Source organism: Hylaeus volcanicus, chromosome 1, assembly GCF_026283585.1.
Source record: "Hylaeus volcanicus isolate JK05 chromosome 1, UHH_iyHylVolc1.0_haploid, whole genome shotgun sequence".
In the NCBI taxonomy this organism is placed as follows: Eukaryota; Metazoa; Arthropoda; class Insecta; order Hymenoptera; family Colletidae; genus Hylaeus; species Hylaeus volcanicus.
The window spans coordinates 9,542,201-9,560,967 of record NC_071976.1 but is presented as its reverse complement, the minus strand read 5'-3'; the positions used below and the strand labels follow the sequence as shown (position 1 = coordinate 9,560,967).

The following is an 18,767-nucleotide window of genomic DNA, read 5'->3' as shown; positions in this document are numbered from 1 at the left end:
AGATTTTCTAATAATAATTTTTCTGAATAAAAAAGGAACGGACAACTTTTTTATCTCTACATGTTTAATTAAATGTATGAAAAGTTACGATTCCAAATATTCTGACGGTCGTTTCGTCGAAATAGATCCATGAGTGTTTAATTGAAAATATATTTGACATTTCAATAATCTGAACTCCATGACATCTGGAGTTTTTTTCTAAAATAATTTTTCCCAACTAGAAAATGAACGGACACCTTTCTCGTTTCTGGACGTTCAGTTTAATAAAAAATGTTACAATTACAAAATATCCCGAAGCTCATTTCATCAGATAACGCGGGATCACGGTGGTTATTAAATTAATTAAAACTTCCTTGAATTTAATCGTATTACTCGAGTCACTGGAACACGTTGGACTTATAATTAATGATTAAACGAACTTACCAAGTGAAGTTCAATCATGATTGTATGATGCGCCTCTTCCTTGAGATCATAATTGTAGTTGTTTAAAGTTAGTTACGGCAACAAATTGACACGATAACATATATTTATGTGTGTTTTACCAATATTTTTTTTTTTTTTAAATAAACAAACCAGGAACTTTCAAAACAAGATACAATGCTATTCTTTTAAAAATAATTGCCTTTCGTAAAAGGACTTAACATTCTAACACCGCCTCTGCAAATCGTCCAGTTTCTGAAGAAACGCAACGATCATAAAAACGAGCGAAAGTTTCGGAATCTTTCGACCAACCTGCCGTTTTCCGTATTACATCAATGTTCACACCTTGTCTTTTTGCCGCTGATGTAGCAGCGTGTCGCGTATTATAAGCCAAAAACGTGTTAACATTTATGCCACTTTTAGCCAAAACGCTCTTTATCCACCTGCTTAGAGTTTGAGTGCCCACCACTTTGTGTGGTTTCTTAAATGATATAAATAATTTAACTACCGATCTACGTAGTTCTTTGGTTCTGTCTAAATAGGACCACAACGTTGAAGCTGCGCATACGGACTTATCTTGTAAATAGAACGGAAGTCTAAGTACTGGCTGTTTTTTCCCCGGGCCCGAAGTCTTAATGGTATCGGGAATTTTAATTTCCAACGTATTCTGACTTGATCTATAAATATTCCGCGTATCAATTAACGACAGAGTTTGCATACGGTGTCCCGTAACTAAAGCCAACAATGTCACAAGCTTGAGCGTTAGTCGTTCTAAGCTAATCTCATCGTTGGGATACCACTTCGATAAATATTTTAACACAATTCGGGGGTCCCAGGTCGAGTCATACCTCGGTGCTGCTGGCCTTAATTTTGCGACTCCTTTGAAAAAACGCTGAATATACTCATTTTGGCCTAAATGAGGTCCCAATATTAAAGATATTGCCGATCTGTAACCATTTAACGAGCTATGCGAGGCTCCTTTGTCAAATTCCACTGTGAGAAACTTCAACACCTCACTTGTGGAACCTGTAAACGGGTCAATTTCTTCCCCCGCGCAAAATTCCCACCATTTTCTTAGGCCCGATTCATATTGGCGAAGCGAAGATTCTAATAATGAGGCTGTCAATATCTTGACCGATTCCAGTGGTACCTTTCTCCTAATGAACGCTTCCCCGATAATTTGGCGGCAATTAGTGTAAGCCGTTGCCACAAGGGATGTTCCTCCCTGCCGGAAGAACAAATTAAATTAATATTGGGCTGGAAAATAATCGGTTCTTCCTCTAATAATGATAGAAAAACAGGGAACCAAGGCTGGGCTTCCCAGTATGGTACCACTACTATGCCAATTGATTCTTCACGTTCTATTTTCCTCAACATTCTTAGAATTACTGAAAAGGGAAGGAACGCGTAAAAGAACCATTTTTTCCAGCCTAACGTGAAAGCGTCTATGCCGATCGAGTCTGGATCCCTCTGCCAAGATACATAACGTTTACATTTCGCGTTCACTCTACTTGCAAACAAATCTACTTGTGGGATGCCAAAATATCTAACGATCTTTTGAAATGCACTCTTGGGTAACTCAAATTCAGTTTCTGGTTGTAATCTCCGTGACTCGTAATCGGCTTCGACGTTTTCACTAGAACGTATATACGCTGCCAAATCCAAATTTCTCTTCGTTCGCACCATTGCCAAATTTCCCTGGCCAGTGCACTAAGATCCTCATAACGATTATCTTTCCTTTTATTTATGTATGCGATTGCCGTCGTATTATCTATTCTTAACAAAATACTACTTCGTCGTACGTCATTCGCGAAGCATTTTAATCCAAAAAACGCCGCTTTAAGTTCCAAGACATTTATGTGTAATTTTAAATCACCTGTATTCCAAAACCCGTGACAACGTCGGTTTTTACAGAAAACGCCCCACCCTGTACGTGAAGCATCCGAAAATATTTCGAATTCGAATTCTGGTTCATCTATTGGCGCACTCGCGGAGCGGATATTATCTTCCCACCACGTAAAATCCTCGTTTAACTCTCTTGGAATAAACATTTGTGCGTTAAAATTATTATTATTAATTTCACGCGCGCAAGCTCGTACCTTTTCGAACCGTCTTATATACACCATCCCATATTTCAACGCCGGACAACGCGAAATTAAAGTCCTTACGAAAACCGCGAATTCTCTTATACTGCACCGGGTAGTTGTACTGAACTTCCGAGTGAGTTCGACGGTTCGTAGAACTTTGTCCTTAGGTAATTCTATGGACATTTTTACCGAATCAAAAATTAGTCCCAAATATTTACACCGTTGCGTGGGAATCGCGCGACTTTTTTCCTTATTAATTATAAATCCCAAGTCCTGCAAAAGTGTTACAGATTCGCGAACATTGTCAAGACATTTCTCGTACGATTGATCGATAACAAGGATGTCATCGAGATAAAATACAGAAGTAAATCCCCTTTTTCTCAGGTATGCTACCACCGGCTTCAATAATTTTGTGAAAACATACGGTGCTACATTTAAGCCGAACGGTAAACAGGTGAACTCAAATAGTTCTCCCTTATACAAGAACCGTAAAAATTTTCTGAACTTCTTTTCGATTAGAACCAAATAGTAGGCGTCCTTTAAGTCTATCGTTGCCATAAAATTATTGCGACAAATTAATTTCTTTGCTACCTTCCAGTTTTCGATTTTAAAATGCTCAACGTGAATGAACTCATTAAGACTCTTAAGATTTAGTATCATTCTGAATGTACTATCCGGCACTTTAGAGATTAATTTATTAATTTGTTTTTCGATTAAACTATGTTCGTGGTTGGACCATGTGGGTTCGATCGGAGGCCGGTCTTGTCTCGGATACGACGTGAAGGGTACCACAAAACCCTGAACCCATTTATGGATAATCGAGTCTTTGGTTACCTTTGACCAAGCCTTACCAAATAATCTTAACCGCCCTGCTGGTTTACCTACATCTTCCGATGAGATTAACGACGTCCCCTGTATTGATGACTCGATCCTTTGCGGTATGCAGACTTCTTTGTCTCCGTCTTGTTGGATGGTGCATGATGACGCCCGCTCGACGTCGTTAGATATTTGTTGAACGTCGGTTGACGTGGCGGGCTCTTCCAGTTTTTTGTCTTCTTTTGTGCATTACTCTGTTGCGGAAGTTTTCTTACAGGTCTCAAATCCTTTGATATTCGTTCCAAATTCTTAGCCGTCTTTATTTTTTCTTCTAAATCCGTACCAAAAAGCCACTCATCGACCGAAGTGTCGGAGAGAGTGTTCTTCAAGGACGAATTCAAACTCGCTAGAATAAGCCCTTTACGAGCCAGAGAATCCTCTCGGTGCACCGATGCGAGAAGTCTCCCCATATCGCTTAATTTTTCCAGCAACTCAAGTTTCTAAGAACTGTCCAACTTCAATGATATCGAGATCGCTTTATTTAAATGACCGAGAAACAGACGACTGTCTCGATGTGTATCGAGAACTAGAGCGTAATCTACCAAAAACTCTAAAATCGAAATTATCTCTCGAATAACTCGATGAGCGTCGACCTCCTGATGAGCGTCCTCGAGATACTGACCGAGGTATCTCACGATCCAGCGAGTGTCTCGAACTATGGCGATGGCGTGAGCGACTACGTGACCCCGAACTTTTACCTGAAAACCATCGAATCGAGTTCCAATAACCTGTCTATTCCATTTTGTATCAACAACGTGAAATTTGATGAAACAAGCCACACACGTCTCCAAGACGCGTTTAAAGGTTACAAACCCCGGCTGTCCTAAATTTATGTACTGTTTTCTTTCGTCACACGAGAGATGTGCGTTTGGTAAGAGCCAAAGCACTCTGCACAACGACACAGCCGCTGGCAGAATCGACGGATGTCGATACAGTACTCGAAACAAGAATTTACAAAATTCTGTTTCGAAGAGTCTCTTATCCCACGGACCAAAGAAGTGGGGTTACCTCCTGACTTACGCTGATCATCCTTCCTTCGATGCAATTTCTCCTCTAGTCTACGAATTTTTCGATAGAGTCTGTCGTTCTCCTTATCCTCATCCATCGACGACGTCCTCTTCCTATCTTTTCGTCCCATAATATAATATTCTGTAATTCGTTTCTCAGTCTACGTGTGAAGACACTGACACAAAGCGAAAGAATGAAGTTGGTCGCGGACGCGCGAACGGCGTACGAGACTGCGGAGTATAGGGAAACAATTTTTCCCTAAGCTTTAAAATTTGTGGCGGCACTGAGGACAATGAGAGGTACTACAATTATGATCTCAAGGAAGAGGCGCGAAATACAATTAATTATTTCCATTACATTACATTCCAATTAATTATTTCCATGAGAATTTTATAATGAAAGTTATATCGCACGTAAAGTAATCGAGTGATACAAAACTGAAATAAAACACGCTAAAAGTCGCGTGATAAAGGGGTGGCAAAAGCTGGATGCATTGTGCGGAAATTTTTCATATTCCCGTGAAATATGCGCGTGAATGATTTCAATGCGGTTGGATTTATAAGATAAATAGCCACGGATGTGCGACAACTGATCTGTCATCAATTTCTTTTATTTCTTTCTCATATGAAATTCATTATTTTATTCTTTTGTCTCCCATTAGATGATTCCTGTCTTGTAGTAACTTTAAAGACAATTAAAACTCATGTTTCTTTTTGAATTGTTGTTGAACAATTTGAGTTTGAATTATTTTTATAATGTTTCGATACCTTCCTAAAAGGATATAGATCGATTATGTTGTTTTTTATTGGCGATGAAACTTCGAAACATCTCGGATTCGATTTGCGCAACGAAACTTATAATAACTCTTAACCGAGATAGTTAATTCATCTCCTTTTGTTTCATAGACATCTTGTTACTCCTAATTGGCTATCGGAAACATCGATATGAAAGAATCACTTGAATCATTTGCTAAGAATAGGATGGCACTTATTTCCATATCGTCATGTCAGTCGTTAATTTATTACTGGATGCACTGTATTCAAGTGATAATTAAACAGAAGTATATTTAAATATTAGAGCTACTTAAAAATAATTTTTAGCCATTAACGTTTGCGATGTACGTGTGGCACTTCAGATATTTTGACATGAGGTTGGATCACGAATTTATGAAAGAATAATAACTGTTTTCAATTTTTACAATTTTCTATCAAATTTTGTTCTTGCTTTCAAAATCTCAATTTTGCCTAACTACGTTTTTAATAATAATAAGACACTCTAGAAACCGGTGTTTTCGCTCCATCATATAATATTCCTTTTTTATGAGAGCTAGAATTTCGGGAGAATTTTTGTACAGCCTCTATTACATCACATCAGCGTAACAGATGAATTGTCTATCTATCTTCCGTATTTCCATAAAAAACGTGCTACTGGCTTGCTGTAGATTGGAGCCAGCTGATATATCATCCACAGGGACGGAGCCAAGTCGGCTTAACACAAATTGCCCCGAACGAACAACACGAATTTACCATCCGGAAGTCACTCTCGCGAGACAAAATCAGCAGAAAGCCTGCTTCGGTTGTGACCATTACTTCACGTATTCGCCACGTCCAGCGATCATTAGCGCGCTCAGAAATTGTTAATTGACCTAAATGACAAGTATCCGAGCCGGTACACCCGATTTGTTTAAAAACTTCAGCGAAATGGAAGAATTTTCAATAATTGGAGAATTTTCGAATAAAATTGCATGTCGACGATAGGTTTACCAATATCCATGAACTTTTAATTAATTTTTAACTTTGATTCGTGAACGTGAACTCTACTATTCTATTTAAATAAGAGTAGGTATATTTACAATATTTGGATGACACAGAAGTAATCCGTGTGTGTTTTATTATTATAAAGATTGCCAATTTAACCTAATAGAACGGTGACTAAATATTTGTACTTGAACTACAGTTATAAACGATTGAATGCAAAGGCACAGAATTAATATCTGTTGCCTAATAATTAGTAAATCTACACACAGAGAATTATCACGTTTTCGTCATCGACCTGGTCTCATTTAGCCTGGTACATTTATCATAAGAAAATGGAATATTTAAATCCATGCTGCGGAGATTTTCTTGATAATAAATTATAAGCGTAAAATTGCACGGAATTTCGGTTGTGGCCACGGTCGATATTTGATCGAAGTCTAACAATTCTGGTCGAGTAACGTTTCACATTGCAACGATTGGCCCCAGCGTGGCCTCGAAAGTTTCCCACTCAATTAAAAGTTATAAATGAGAGTGTTTCACCGTAAGTCCGCTTCCTCGGTCAGCGGACCATACAGATTGCGATCGAATGACTGAGCCAGCGGTCCGTGAAAGAGGCTAAAACTAGGCTAATTTAACTCGTATACCGGCCACTCATTATTTCTTGTTCACTTCGTTAAGTCCTTGTTTAGCCTGATACCTGGCGTGAAATACTGTTCTTAGAACTAATTACTATGAAGCCTTACATCAACAGAACTTTTATTTTAATTTCTTTTGAAACACCATTTTATTTATAATTTAATCCTGTTGTCGATACCTAACTGTAGTTTCGATGCTAGTATGATTCATTTGAGAATCTTAAATTCAAATCTTAGATATATATTTTTTTTGATATTTTATATGATTTATATACCATGTTGTGTTTTTCCTATATTTTATTTTAGTTGAATAAAATTTGTTAGCGAGTTGCTCATTCTAGGCCATGCAGTGTCTTAAGTGGAACATTACAATTCCTTTATTAGTGGTATACTAAAATAGAGTAATTTTCCAACGAAACATAAATTGAGAATTATTCAAAATATTAACAGAAGACAACACTCGTTACAATAGTACAGTTAGTGTTGTTTTCTGTTAATATTTTACATAATTTCCAATAGGTGGTGTTTAGTATATATTATATAAAATTGGTTTCCGAGTATATCGCATTATTAAAGGTACATAATGAAATCTAAATTAAAGCTTGCAACCTATTTTCAATTTATTTATATCTCCGCCTCCAATGCTTGCAAAATTCTCCGCATCGTTTTATTATTTTATTTAAGATCTATCATCCAATGAGTTTGTTCACCGGTTAATAATACATTAAGATTATTCCACCCGATATACGGCTCAAGTCTTTTCTCTGGGTGTGGTAGATAACGTCCGAGTAATCATATTATTTCTCTCATTGCGGCACGAGCATTTAAGGAAAGATAACTTCAATTCCGAATATATTACTGCACCCTCTCGAGACTCATTACTAAGATAAGCATGCACGCGAGGGAAACGTATCAAAATCTTACTCGTTACTTTCTCGTACACTCGCGCCGATACGAACGAGGCGTTCCCATCGGAGTGTTGTATTTCCTCCAGCAACGTTCAGGACGTGCCGTTATTACCAGCGAAAAATGGAAGAAATTAAAATGCAATTAACGGGCTTAAAGGCCGAAGCTCCAGTTTGAAATTGCTTGATAATTATTCCTCTTCATAACCATAGGAAAGAGACCCTGCGCGAAAGAAAAACTTTCTTACGCCGTTTCTGGAAATTATCCCTCCCCTCTCCCGCCCGCTCCGCCGAAAGAGAAACGTATCCCCGATGGTTATCAACACCTCGCGACACGCTTTTACAAGTTTTCGATCCCATAAAGAAAGGAAATTTTGCGAGCAGAGAGCTCCGCGATAAGCAGCGAACTCGAGGTAACGAACTGTCAAATTTCATTTGTCAGGGAGGGCGAAAACCATTGTTGATATTAACAATGAAAAATCTTTCGCCGTTTAAACAACAAAATATCGATTTTTTATCGTTTAACGGTGCAGGGTATTTTATTTTTGTCCGCAAGCTAAATCTCCTTTTAACCGTTGATGGAAGTTTTTCTTTTATTCATCAGACAAATGGTACGTTCTTGCTTCAATTTACGTTTTATTAATAACGCAAAATTGTTTCCTGTTTAAATGAAGAAATGTTCGTTTAAATATTCATACTTTATCTTTTAATGCACCAGGCTATATTATTTTATTTTTATTTAGTTGGTTACCCAGTTTTATTTCTCTGACAGACATTTTATTATTATTATCTGATGAATTATCTAGCTGATTATTTGTGAATTTAAAATCGACATTTTGAAGTATGTTATGAAATGATAAAATATAAATAGATACTAAGAAGGTATTAAGAATTTAAATTATATATAATTATCGTCCTCTAGGACCTTCAGGTCGCTCGACCGCCTATGGTTATTTCAATGGAATTTAATTTCAATCATAATAGAATAATGCCGGAGTTTAAATATTACTCCAGAAAGGTCTACATAATGGAGCGTTGTCATAGTTATGCAAATATCTTCGTACCCTTAAACATCCATGTTTAACAAAGGTCCAGCTGGAATATAATGGAGATTCTAAACTTGACTCCTGCCATCAATTCTATTTTCTTTTCTGTCGAGAACTCGTTCGTAAAATATAATTTTCGAATTAATTACATTCGTTCGTGTAATTCCTAACAGCTGACACGAAAAAAAAACACACGTATGTAAATAAAAAGAAGAACAGGAATTTATGAGAAGTTTCAATAAACAAGAAAACTAGCACACCCGACAACAATGTGTAACACTTATTTAAGAACAATAAAATTCTTTCTAAAAAAATGTACAATGTGTATTTTTCAAATACTTTTCTTTTGGAATTTCGAAACTAGTGCTCCTGAGAAAAATTCTTAATTCGCAAGAAATTGTGCTTCTAACCCCGACTACTCCTTTCTGCCAGCAGTCTGCCTGTAACTAACACTGGATCGATCTGCTGCGAGCTTGGAACTATTAGTGTATCTCGAATCGCACTTCAGACGTGTTACTTGGTCCCCATTGGAGATAGGGAATGCGAGAGAAAGCCACAATCGTTCCCAAGTCCATTTCGACCTGGATCGATCGCGAAAGCAGTGCCAGGTTTCTCATCTCGTATGGATGGACTGATTAACAAACAGTGCAAGCTAAATGCTGCAATCGAGGTGATATCGTTAACGCGATCGATCTCTTGGACTAACGAATTTGTACGTCTTGTTTGTGGTTTTAGTAATAGGAAATGTAGAGCGTGGTTTCTGCTAGTGTCTGAAGTAATTGTTAATTATATGAAATATATTTAGACCACAATGAAGTAGTCATGATAATTAATTCACACCCTTCTATAATTCAAACTGTTCTTTACTCTGTGTATCTCTGATTACAACTCTGAAAATAAGGAATTTCTTACGCCTCTAATAGAGGTTAAAATAATTCTTAATACAATAATAATATCTGTTAAATATATGAAGGATGAGTGTAGTGATGTAAGAGTGCATGCAGCGTGAATGGAAAGACTGCAGAATGTAAGAATGTGTGTGAGAGGGCGAATGTCCTAAGGACGGTTGATCGAGGGAACAATCGGAAGACGACAGCCAGTCGATCGCGAGCAATCGAGAAATACCGTTATTTTTATTCGTTACTTTAATTAAACATTTTTCGTTCTGTTTAATACTGGCTTTATTCGCCTCCCCCTCATCCTTACTAAAAATAGAATCCCACATATATTCCAATTTTTATTTACCGTATTTCCTTTAATTCACCTACCAAAGTGAGTTCTTGTCAGCTCAGATAGTTTCCGAAATAATTCCCACCGTACACAGAGTATTCTTCCAAAGCGTTATTAAATATTTTTCGTTCTGTTTAATACTAGCTTTATTCACCTCCCCCTCATCCTCATTAAAAATCCCACATATATTCCAATTTTTATTTACCGTATTTCCTTTAATTCACCTACCAAAGTGAGTTCTTGTCAGCTCAGATAGTTTCCGAAATAATGCCCACCGTACACAGAGTATTCTTCCAAAGTGTTATTAAATATTTTTCGTTCTGTTTAATACTAGCTTTATTCACCTCCCCCTCATCCTCATTAAAAATCCCACATATATTCCAATTTTTATTTACCGTATTTCCTCTAATTCACCTACCAAAGTGAGTTCTTGTCAGCTCGGATAGTCTCCGAAATAATTCCCACCTTACACAGAGTATTCTTCCAAAGTGTTTCACACACAAGGATGTTTCATCATTTACCCCGCAGGGTAGAGACTGTCGCAGCAGCTGGTCCACGACACTATCCAACTTAATTTCCAAGTTTTTAGGAAAAGTACTGTTCAACTTTAGCTCGTAAGCCGTTCTCATCAGGATCCCCTTTGTCCCCATTTCTGAAGAGTGTCGCAGCGTTCGTTCCGTCGCTTGTTTAACAGCGGAGACTACTGGGTAATCAGGAATCACCATCAAGCCAAACGTCGGAACGGGAGTTAGAACCCGTGAATGACTATGGCGAATCTTGCAAGTCAAATAATCAATTAGTTAAGCGAGTTTCCCAGGGTTTTCATCGTCGCGAAAGTAAAGGGAAACTGTCGGGGGCAAATTTACCCAACAAGAACGGAACAACGATGATATCGCTGGACAATTTAACGGAAGCAAATGAGAAAATCCTGCGTCGTGGTTCTCGTTACGAGACAGAAGAAAGAAAATGTAGAAAGGTGATTCTCCTCTTTTTCTTTCTCCTGCTTTCTGTTCGTTCGCTCCGTCGCGTCCTGACCGAGATCAAGGAGTTGGGGCATTTTCGTTTCTTTTGATGCGAAAGTTAGACGCGTTTCCTGTGACGCAAACTGACCGTTGGGCGAGTTCGACTTCGACGTCGTTTTCTTCCATTACCTCGCTAATTGAACCACTCGCAAGTACAGACTTCGGTTTCGAACGCGGAGGAAAGTTGTCTAAATTGGACCACTTTCGATACTTTCTTGATTCGTGATACGTCCGTTAGGTGCAACGTTGAAAATATGTGACCTGTTTTCTCTGTTTTGCTTATTATTTCCAACCCTGTACATGGAATCCACTTACAAAAAGTAATATTTATCTAACAGTGTACAAGAAGATGGATTCCTGTTTCTTACAGGATTTTCGTTAATATATTAGTGTACTGTTATTTTAAACAGATTCAACCATGTCTATTTCCAAAAATGTTATGTACATGTATACGTGGTCATACGTGTTTATGTTCAGTCAACTTAACAAAAAAAAATATTTATCTAACAGTGTATTAATTTTTTGTTTCTATTCATTATTGATTTACACCATGCCTCCTCCTTTTCGAAGTCGGTTAAAAAATTAATAATGTAAGTCTCATTAATGTAAAATCTCACTTACTTATTTTATGTATATGTATACGTGGTCATACGTGTTTATGTTCAGTCAACTTAACAAAAAAAAATATTTATCTAACAGTGTATTAATTTTTTGTTTCTATTCATTATTGATTTACACCATGCCTCCTCCTTTTCGAAGTCGGTTAAAAAATTAATGTAAAGTCTCGTTAATGTAAAATCTCACTTACACGTGCTCAAACTAAATTAAATTACATAAAATGAATCAGAGCCAGCGTTCTCTTCGAGTGGAACGGCTAGAGAGTTCGCAAATGCAAATAGCGAGTATTTGTTAGTCGCTAACGTAGTCAAGACGCGTACAGGAGATCTATTACGACAGGTCATAGTAATTTTACGTGCGACCACAAGTGAAACGACCTGTTGGGTCCCTCGGATTGAGCCATTTTGTTTGCGTGACCGTAAGAGGTACTAATTTTAGTTGAAACCGCATGTAGCATGACCAAGATTCATGGTATTCCTTTCAGGATGGGAATGGACACTGAGTAACAAGTATCCATCGAGTTGTTTTGTTATTACAGTTATCCTGATCCCAGCCTGTAGAGGAGTGTGCTGGAAATAAGAATGTTTGTTGGGAAAGTAATAGAGAAAAAGAAAAATGATAGAAAATAGTTCAGAAATTGTGTATGACCAAGAAAATAAAAACCATGTACTATGATTTAAGAAGAGCGTATACTCAATGCCTTAGCCTTGCACACTCGGTTCCATATCACTATTTAACTATGACACTAAAATATATGCATAGCTAGCTGATGCTGCACGTCGATATTCTGATTACCAAGATTCGTATTACTATTAAAATATTTAATCATCAATTGGAGCTATTATTTCGTTAGATTCATTTTATTTATTTATATTATTATAGAAAGATTCATTTCAAAACGAACAATTTTCTCTAAAATAAATATAATAAATCCTCCATTTCAATAAATTATCTTATCGAGTTTCAAATACACTCTCTAGAAACTTTCTAGTAGAAAGGAACTCTGGTCCAATTTGAACCTAAAAACAAATAAGATATTTGAATTCTGACTCGAGGGACCCCTCGCATCTCCTTTTGTTTCAAATAAGGCTCCTGGAAGTGGTAGTCGGTAAAGGACCGAAACCAACGCTTGGAAAATCCGTTTCCGTTCCACCGAACAAACCACGTTCATTGGCAATTTATTAGCCGCAGCTCGTTTTCGTTCGAACGCCGGTTCAGCTGACATAATTTACTGGCAGAATTATCGAAATATAGGGTTATGGCAACGGGTTGTAGGCGCGCGGGGCCACCTGTGGAAATATATAGCCGGCCGTTCTCGAGTGTGGCGCATGTGTGGCGACGAGCGCGGGACTCGTTATTAACTCCCAGCCGCGACTTGGAAAAAGCCGAGTTTCCCTAATGAAATATTAACGACTTGGAAGATACGGGTTTTCCACCGAAAGTTTCGGCCGCGCAATAAATGCTCCCGTGTTCAACTACGGTCGGTCGCATTAATTTTTGGTCATCGTGCCACTGGCCGAAAGGGGACACCGGTGCGGGGATCACTTTCGGAACGACACTGGATACAAGTTGTAGCTCGCATCCAGCGTCGTAAAACCCCTGGAGCTTAGCTAGAGTACTCGACACATCGAGTGGGTCCTACTTTTGATACCCACCCCATGAATAAATTTAAAATTTACACGCGCAGGGGAATGCATTATGTTATTCCACGCTTGACTGTTTTCGGAACCTTAACTTTTCATCGCGGAATATTAAGTTTGATAGAGGGAATAATTTTGCCTTGTATTTTTTACTTGACGTTTGAAGCATACTTTTTTTATTTAGGATTTGTTAGTTTTATTCTTCGTAGGAATTATTGTACGTAATAATTATATACTATTGTATAAATTTCGTACGATGTTACAAATATTATATATTAAATCTTAATTTCACCAATATTATCAATCATGTGGTTTGTTTTAGTATTTTTGTATGAATTGTTACTTATACATAACAATTACATACTATTTTATGAATTGCATGCCATGTTACAAATACATTAAATGTAAATTTAAATCTTAATTTTATCAATAAAATGATTTTGCTCAACGAATCATACATAAATATTGGTACACTCTAGTTTTATCTCTGCTATATGAATTGGTATAATTGAATCTCCAATAAGAATAATTATTGTTTGAAGTCGAATACAGTCGGATGTTTTTTTCTATGTAGGTACTAACGATCTAGGAGGATCGATAGCTCACTAGCAGCGCATCGGTATCTATTACTTTAGGATCTTGACATTAAAAGCACAGAATGCGTCAACTGATGAAGCCATAACTACAGGTTATTGTAATCGAATATGGTTGAACACCTTTCCTCAGCGATACATAGACCCTGCTCATGACATGGCTCCCTTTGAATCTACCTTTTCACAACCCTGGAGCTACCTTCATTAATATAACACTTCCACCAACCCCAAAAGTTTCCATAGTTAAATCCACAAAGCCTTATGAAATCCAAGAACACAAAACAGAAGGAACGCAATAAAACCTCCCTAAAAATCCACGGACAAAGGTCAGGAGTACGATCGACCACTGAAATCCCTTGTTTTTCAACGCGACCTTCGCTTGTACGCCATAAAACGATAAGTTAGCGAGGGTACGGTTGCCAAGGGGGTGTGTTTTTCCATCAGACGCTTCTTACTGCTTCTCCATTCGATTTTTCTTTTTATCCACGGCCGTCGAATGTCGTTCCAGCGTTATCGTGCGTACGAAAGTAGAAAAACAGAAAAGACTGTTTCCCATCCGTGCGTGATAGGTCGCCGACCCCTCGAGGACGAAGCATATTCTCGACAGACGGCTACCGGGAAGACAAACAAGGGAGCGTTACGCGTTCGAAATGAAAATAGAGGGAAAGAGACTCACGGGGCTGCTGGCTGACCACGCTCGCGATCGGGACATCTGTGACTACCTGTTAACCGCGGTAAAGGACGAGTATTATACCGGAGGACCGCAATCGTTCGTAAACGACTAGTAGCGCGGAGACCTCGCGAAAGCAATTTGTTACGAGACCCATGAAAGGTGTTCCCAGAGCGATTTTATCGCGAGACCATTGTCACGAGTGAAAAGATAGCCGCGGTGATGGAGACCGGACATGAAAAAATATTTATTACGGGCTTGGAACCCTCGGTGGGACGATCTAGGGGATGAATCGAGTTGCGATAAGGAGGGGAATCGATATGGATACGATGGTTCGAATTAATTAATTTTAGGTCTTGTAGATATTGGGATGTTTAGAAAAGTTGTAAATAAGTCTCACTTGAATGTACATGCTATAAATTTACAACAACAAAATCTACGTCGAAAGATACTGATAATGAATATTTGTGCACTATTTAAGAAAAACAATCAAGTATATTTAACTATAAAACCTGGAGCCTTTTCTAACAATATGTCATAGCTCAGTCTCAATGTTGATTTAATGATAAGATTGACATCGTGGCATTTCTTACTGAAACGAACCATTGACATATTGCTCAACTTTGATCTTCTTATAGTCTCCACGTTGAAATCTGTCCAATAAAGGAGAACTCTGATTTAATTTTTGACCCAGAGTGTACTCCACCCTCCCGACTCGATTATTTTTCTTACCGTTGGGGAATTGTCTCAAAGAGAATTCCTTTGTTATTTTGTTTGTCCAATAAATGTCCAATTTGTTTTCAAAGCGAAGTCGCCGCAAACTCATTTACAACGGAGAAGAGTTATTTAAATTATTACCCGAGGCCATTCAGGCTTCTTTCCAGCCTGTACGAACAATCCGTATACCTCTACAGCTCTTTTAGCTTTATGTTGTTCATGCGATGAAATTAAATTTAGTTGAAATGGGTTGAGGAAATAAAGTTGAGAAATTTTATTGTTTTTTCTCTCTTGGAAAATTGGAATAAAATAGCATGCAACATGATTACTCAAATATCGACATAAACATGTTAAAACTCAAAAATTGCAAATAAAAGCCAAACAAAAGGTTTTTTAATGTGTCAGGACAACAAGTGCCTTGCTGAATCTTCTAATTCGAATTTCCAAAGTCAATTGCTATTAAAGGTGTGAAAGAAAATTGGAATAAAATAGCATGCAACATGATTACTCAAATATCAAGATAAACATGTTAAAACTCAGGAATTGCAAATACGAATACGTGTATCAATAACAAATGCCTCGGCGAATCTTCTGATTCGAATTTCAAAAGCCAATTGCCATTAAAGGAATTCTCATTTCTCTCACGACGAGACCAAGATATTTGACCATGACGAAGCGCAACATTTATCGACGACGTAAATCATGCGTTAAAATGGTATTTATTAGGGTCCTGAAATCGCCAGCGATTCCTCTAATTAATGGAAAGTGAACGACGCTTGACGGTCGATTGATCGAGGTAAATGCTAACAGTTTAAGCTTGCGTACGTCCAAGTGGTAGATACGAGAGCCTCTGTACGGCTACGTGGTGTTTAAATGGATGTTGCAACTCTTGCACCTAACTTGGGCCTGACGTGCGTACTGATCACTTTAAATCAATGGTGGATTGAGGATTGGAGAATTAAAAACAAGGAAAATTATCGAATTTTCCTGGCTTATCTCTATATTTATGAAGAATTTGCCGTATTTTATCCGAAGACAAATTTTATTTTCAATTTCGTGTTTACGTTGGTTGTGTAGAATATGTTTGAACTGGTTTGATTCGGTTTTACTTGAAGTACCAAAAATTGTAACTCAATCTATCGTAAAACCATTGAATCCTTAATTATGAATACTCGAATAAATTAGAGTAAACCTAGTGTGACTTAATTAACAAATAAACTTTCTCACAGGTGTTTGGTAATTGTTCCATCTAAGAAGAGTACGAACCAGCATCGCGTAAATTGGATTACTGCTCCAAGAATCACGATGTGAATATCGACGATCGTCACTACTGTAAGTACTCGACGTTTGAATAATACAATCTCCTTGGATCCTAAGATGATCTAAGTTTGTTTTCTGATGTAAATTAAGACCCATGTCGATTAATTAAATCTTCATTAAATAAATTAAATCGAACTTAAATTTGATCAGGTTTGAATTACATCAATTTGTACTATTTATGGAAAAAATATTTCTGAAAGATATAGGTCCATTTAAGTTCAGCCTGTTAATTTTTTAGCATCTTCTTTTTAAGACTTTGATAGTGCTTCGAAGCTAGCTTCCAGCCAGAATCCTCACGTAACAAGGATTTTAGTTCCAAGTGATAAATTTAAACAACGAATTCGCAACGATTGCCAAATGGGTTTCGGCATTAATCTTTTGATGCTTATCTACGAGTTGCCCTCGCGGAAATGTACAGTGTCGATATATCGTTCCAATAACGTCGAGAATGATACATAAATGCGCTTCTCAACTTCACTAGATACATGCATTAACTCCCTGTTTAATTATTCATCGTCTCAGAAATTTAATTTCGAAAGCACTCTAGATTTACGAATATATAGTTAAATGATATGACGAATAATAATTTCAAGTTGAATATATATGCACGTCGGACCAACAGGGAATTTCTAAAATCGCAAACATTTCTATGAAAAATACGCCTCGAAACTCAGACAATTTCCCATCGTGGACTATTGTCGGGTTCCGTCTGTATTAAAAACGTAATTAGTCGTTGGTTGATGACAAAAAAGAAAATCCAGTTTCGGTGCGTGCAATTTGTGAAACGTTTCTGAACAAGTTGCTGGGAGCTCCGCGCGGATGATAGGATTCGACAATTAAATAATCAACTAACGCGGATGTATACAAAGATGTGATCCGGTTTTAATTCAAACGGGCTTAACGCGTTGGCAATTAAAACGATTTCTGAATAGCGCGTCAGGTTTTTCCGTAATTTAGTTCGATAGTTTCATTTTAATGAATTTGACAGATGCCACACTTTCAAACGCTGATCGAGTTTCCAGATAGCTTAAACAATGATAAAAACAGTGAAACCGAAAAATGTCACTTAAATATTTGGACCACCTTTCAATTTAAATAAAAATTAACTTTTATCGATTTAATATTATTTGAATATAATCTGAGATGAAAGTTATAATTATTATAATTTATATCAATCTATACCATGTTTATGAATAAAATATAATAGAAGAATATAATATAAATATACGATATTTTATATTAACATTCAAGAATTAATACGATATGCTACATTAACATTCAAGAGTTAATACGATATGCTACATTAACATTCAAGAATTAATACGATATGCTACATTAACATTCTATATTTTTAATACTTCACAGCAATATTTCTGCATTACGTGCCCAGTACACTTTCCTCTGTCGAAACATTTCACACAATTGAATTTCATCGTAAACCTATCAACAGTATTCCCATAGCTGAATTTCGTTCGAAACTAATTTCGTTAGAATCCAGTTTAGAGTTTTTATACAGTTTCGACACTTTGCCTTGATTTGCTGGAAAATTGGCTGCCGGTAAAATTTAATCCAAATATGTTCCCAGTTTTTAATCTAAATTACAGCGGAACTGTGAAATACGTTTAACCAGGAACCTTTGAATATTGCCGGTACCAAATTAAACCCTTCGATTTTTTTTTCTAACTTTATTTTTCATCGCACTTGTGACGGAGTTATTAAATGTTCGTCAGCCTCGCGAAGCTGAATGGAGGGTCACTGTACGGGGAATCGATTTTGAAATTCGTTAGCTGCCAACTCTAAATCGCTTCACTAGAGAACGGACAATCAAATCCGGTTTCCTCGTTGGAGTTTCCTGTATTTTGCTTAGAAATCCGTTTGAAACATTGCGTTCCGTGGTCATTGATGCTCTAACCGCTCAATTTGCTGAACAGTTTCAGCCTGTGATGAATTGATTTTATGTTTTGGTAATGCATGCCAATATGAAATAGGTATTGCAAAAATGTACGAAGAATTTTATTTTCTACGTGTATTTTTTATCTGGCAAGTCTAGCAGGTATGATTGCACAATAAAAATTCTAATTAAATTTGGCATATGTGTTACTGAAGGCAAAATAAAAAATAAAGTACAGATAATAAAATAAAACACAAAATTGGTATGTATAGATATTTATGGGTCCAATTTTTGATATAATTTCAATAGATGTACAAATTTCAATGAAAAAT

The 18,767-nt window shown here is 37.1% G+C and overlaps 1 protein-coding gene across 4 annotated transcripts in view; it reads left to right on the top strand.

Moving 5' to 3' along the window:
* The window catches only part of LOC128878236 (zwei Ig domain protein zig-8-like), a 296,557-nt gene that overhangs the window by 71,606 nt on the left and 206,184 nt on the right, over positions 1 to 18,767 (top strand). For all 4 annotated transcript variants that reach the window (XR_008457383.1, XM_054126519.1, XM_054126314.1 and 1 more), the window contains exon 2: positions 16,454 to 16,556. The gene's annotated coding sequence lies outside the window, so the exon portion shown is untranslated. The remainder of the gene's footprint in view (positions 1 to 16,453; positions 16,557 to 18,767) is intronic.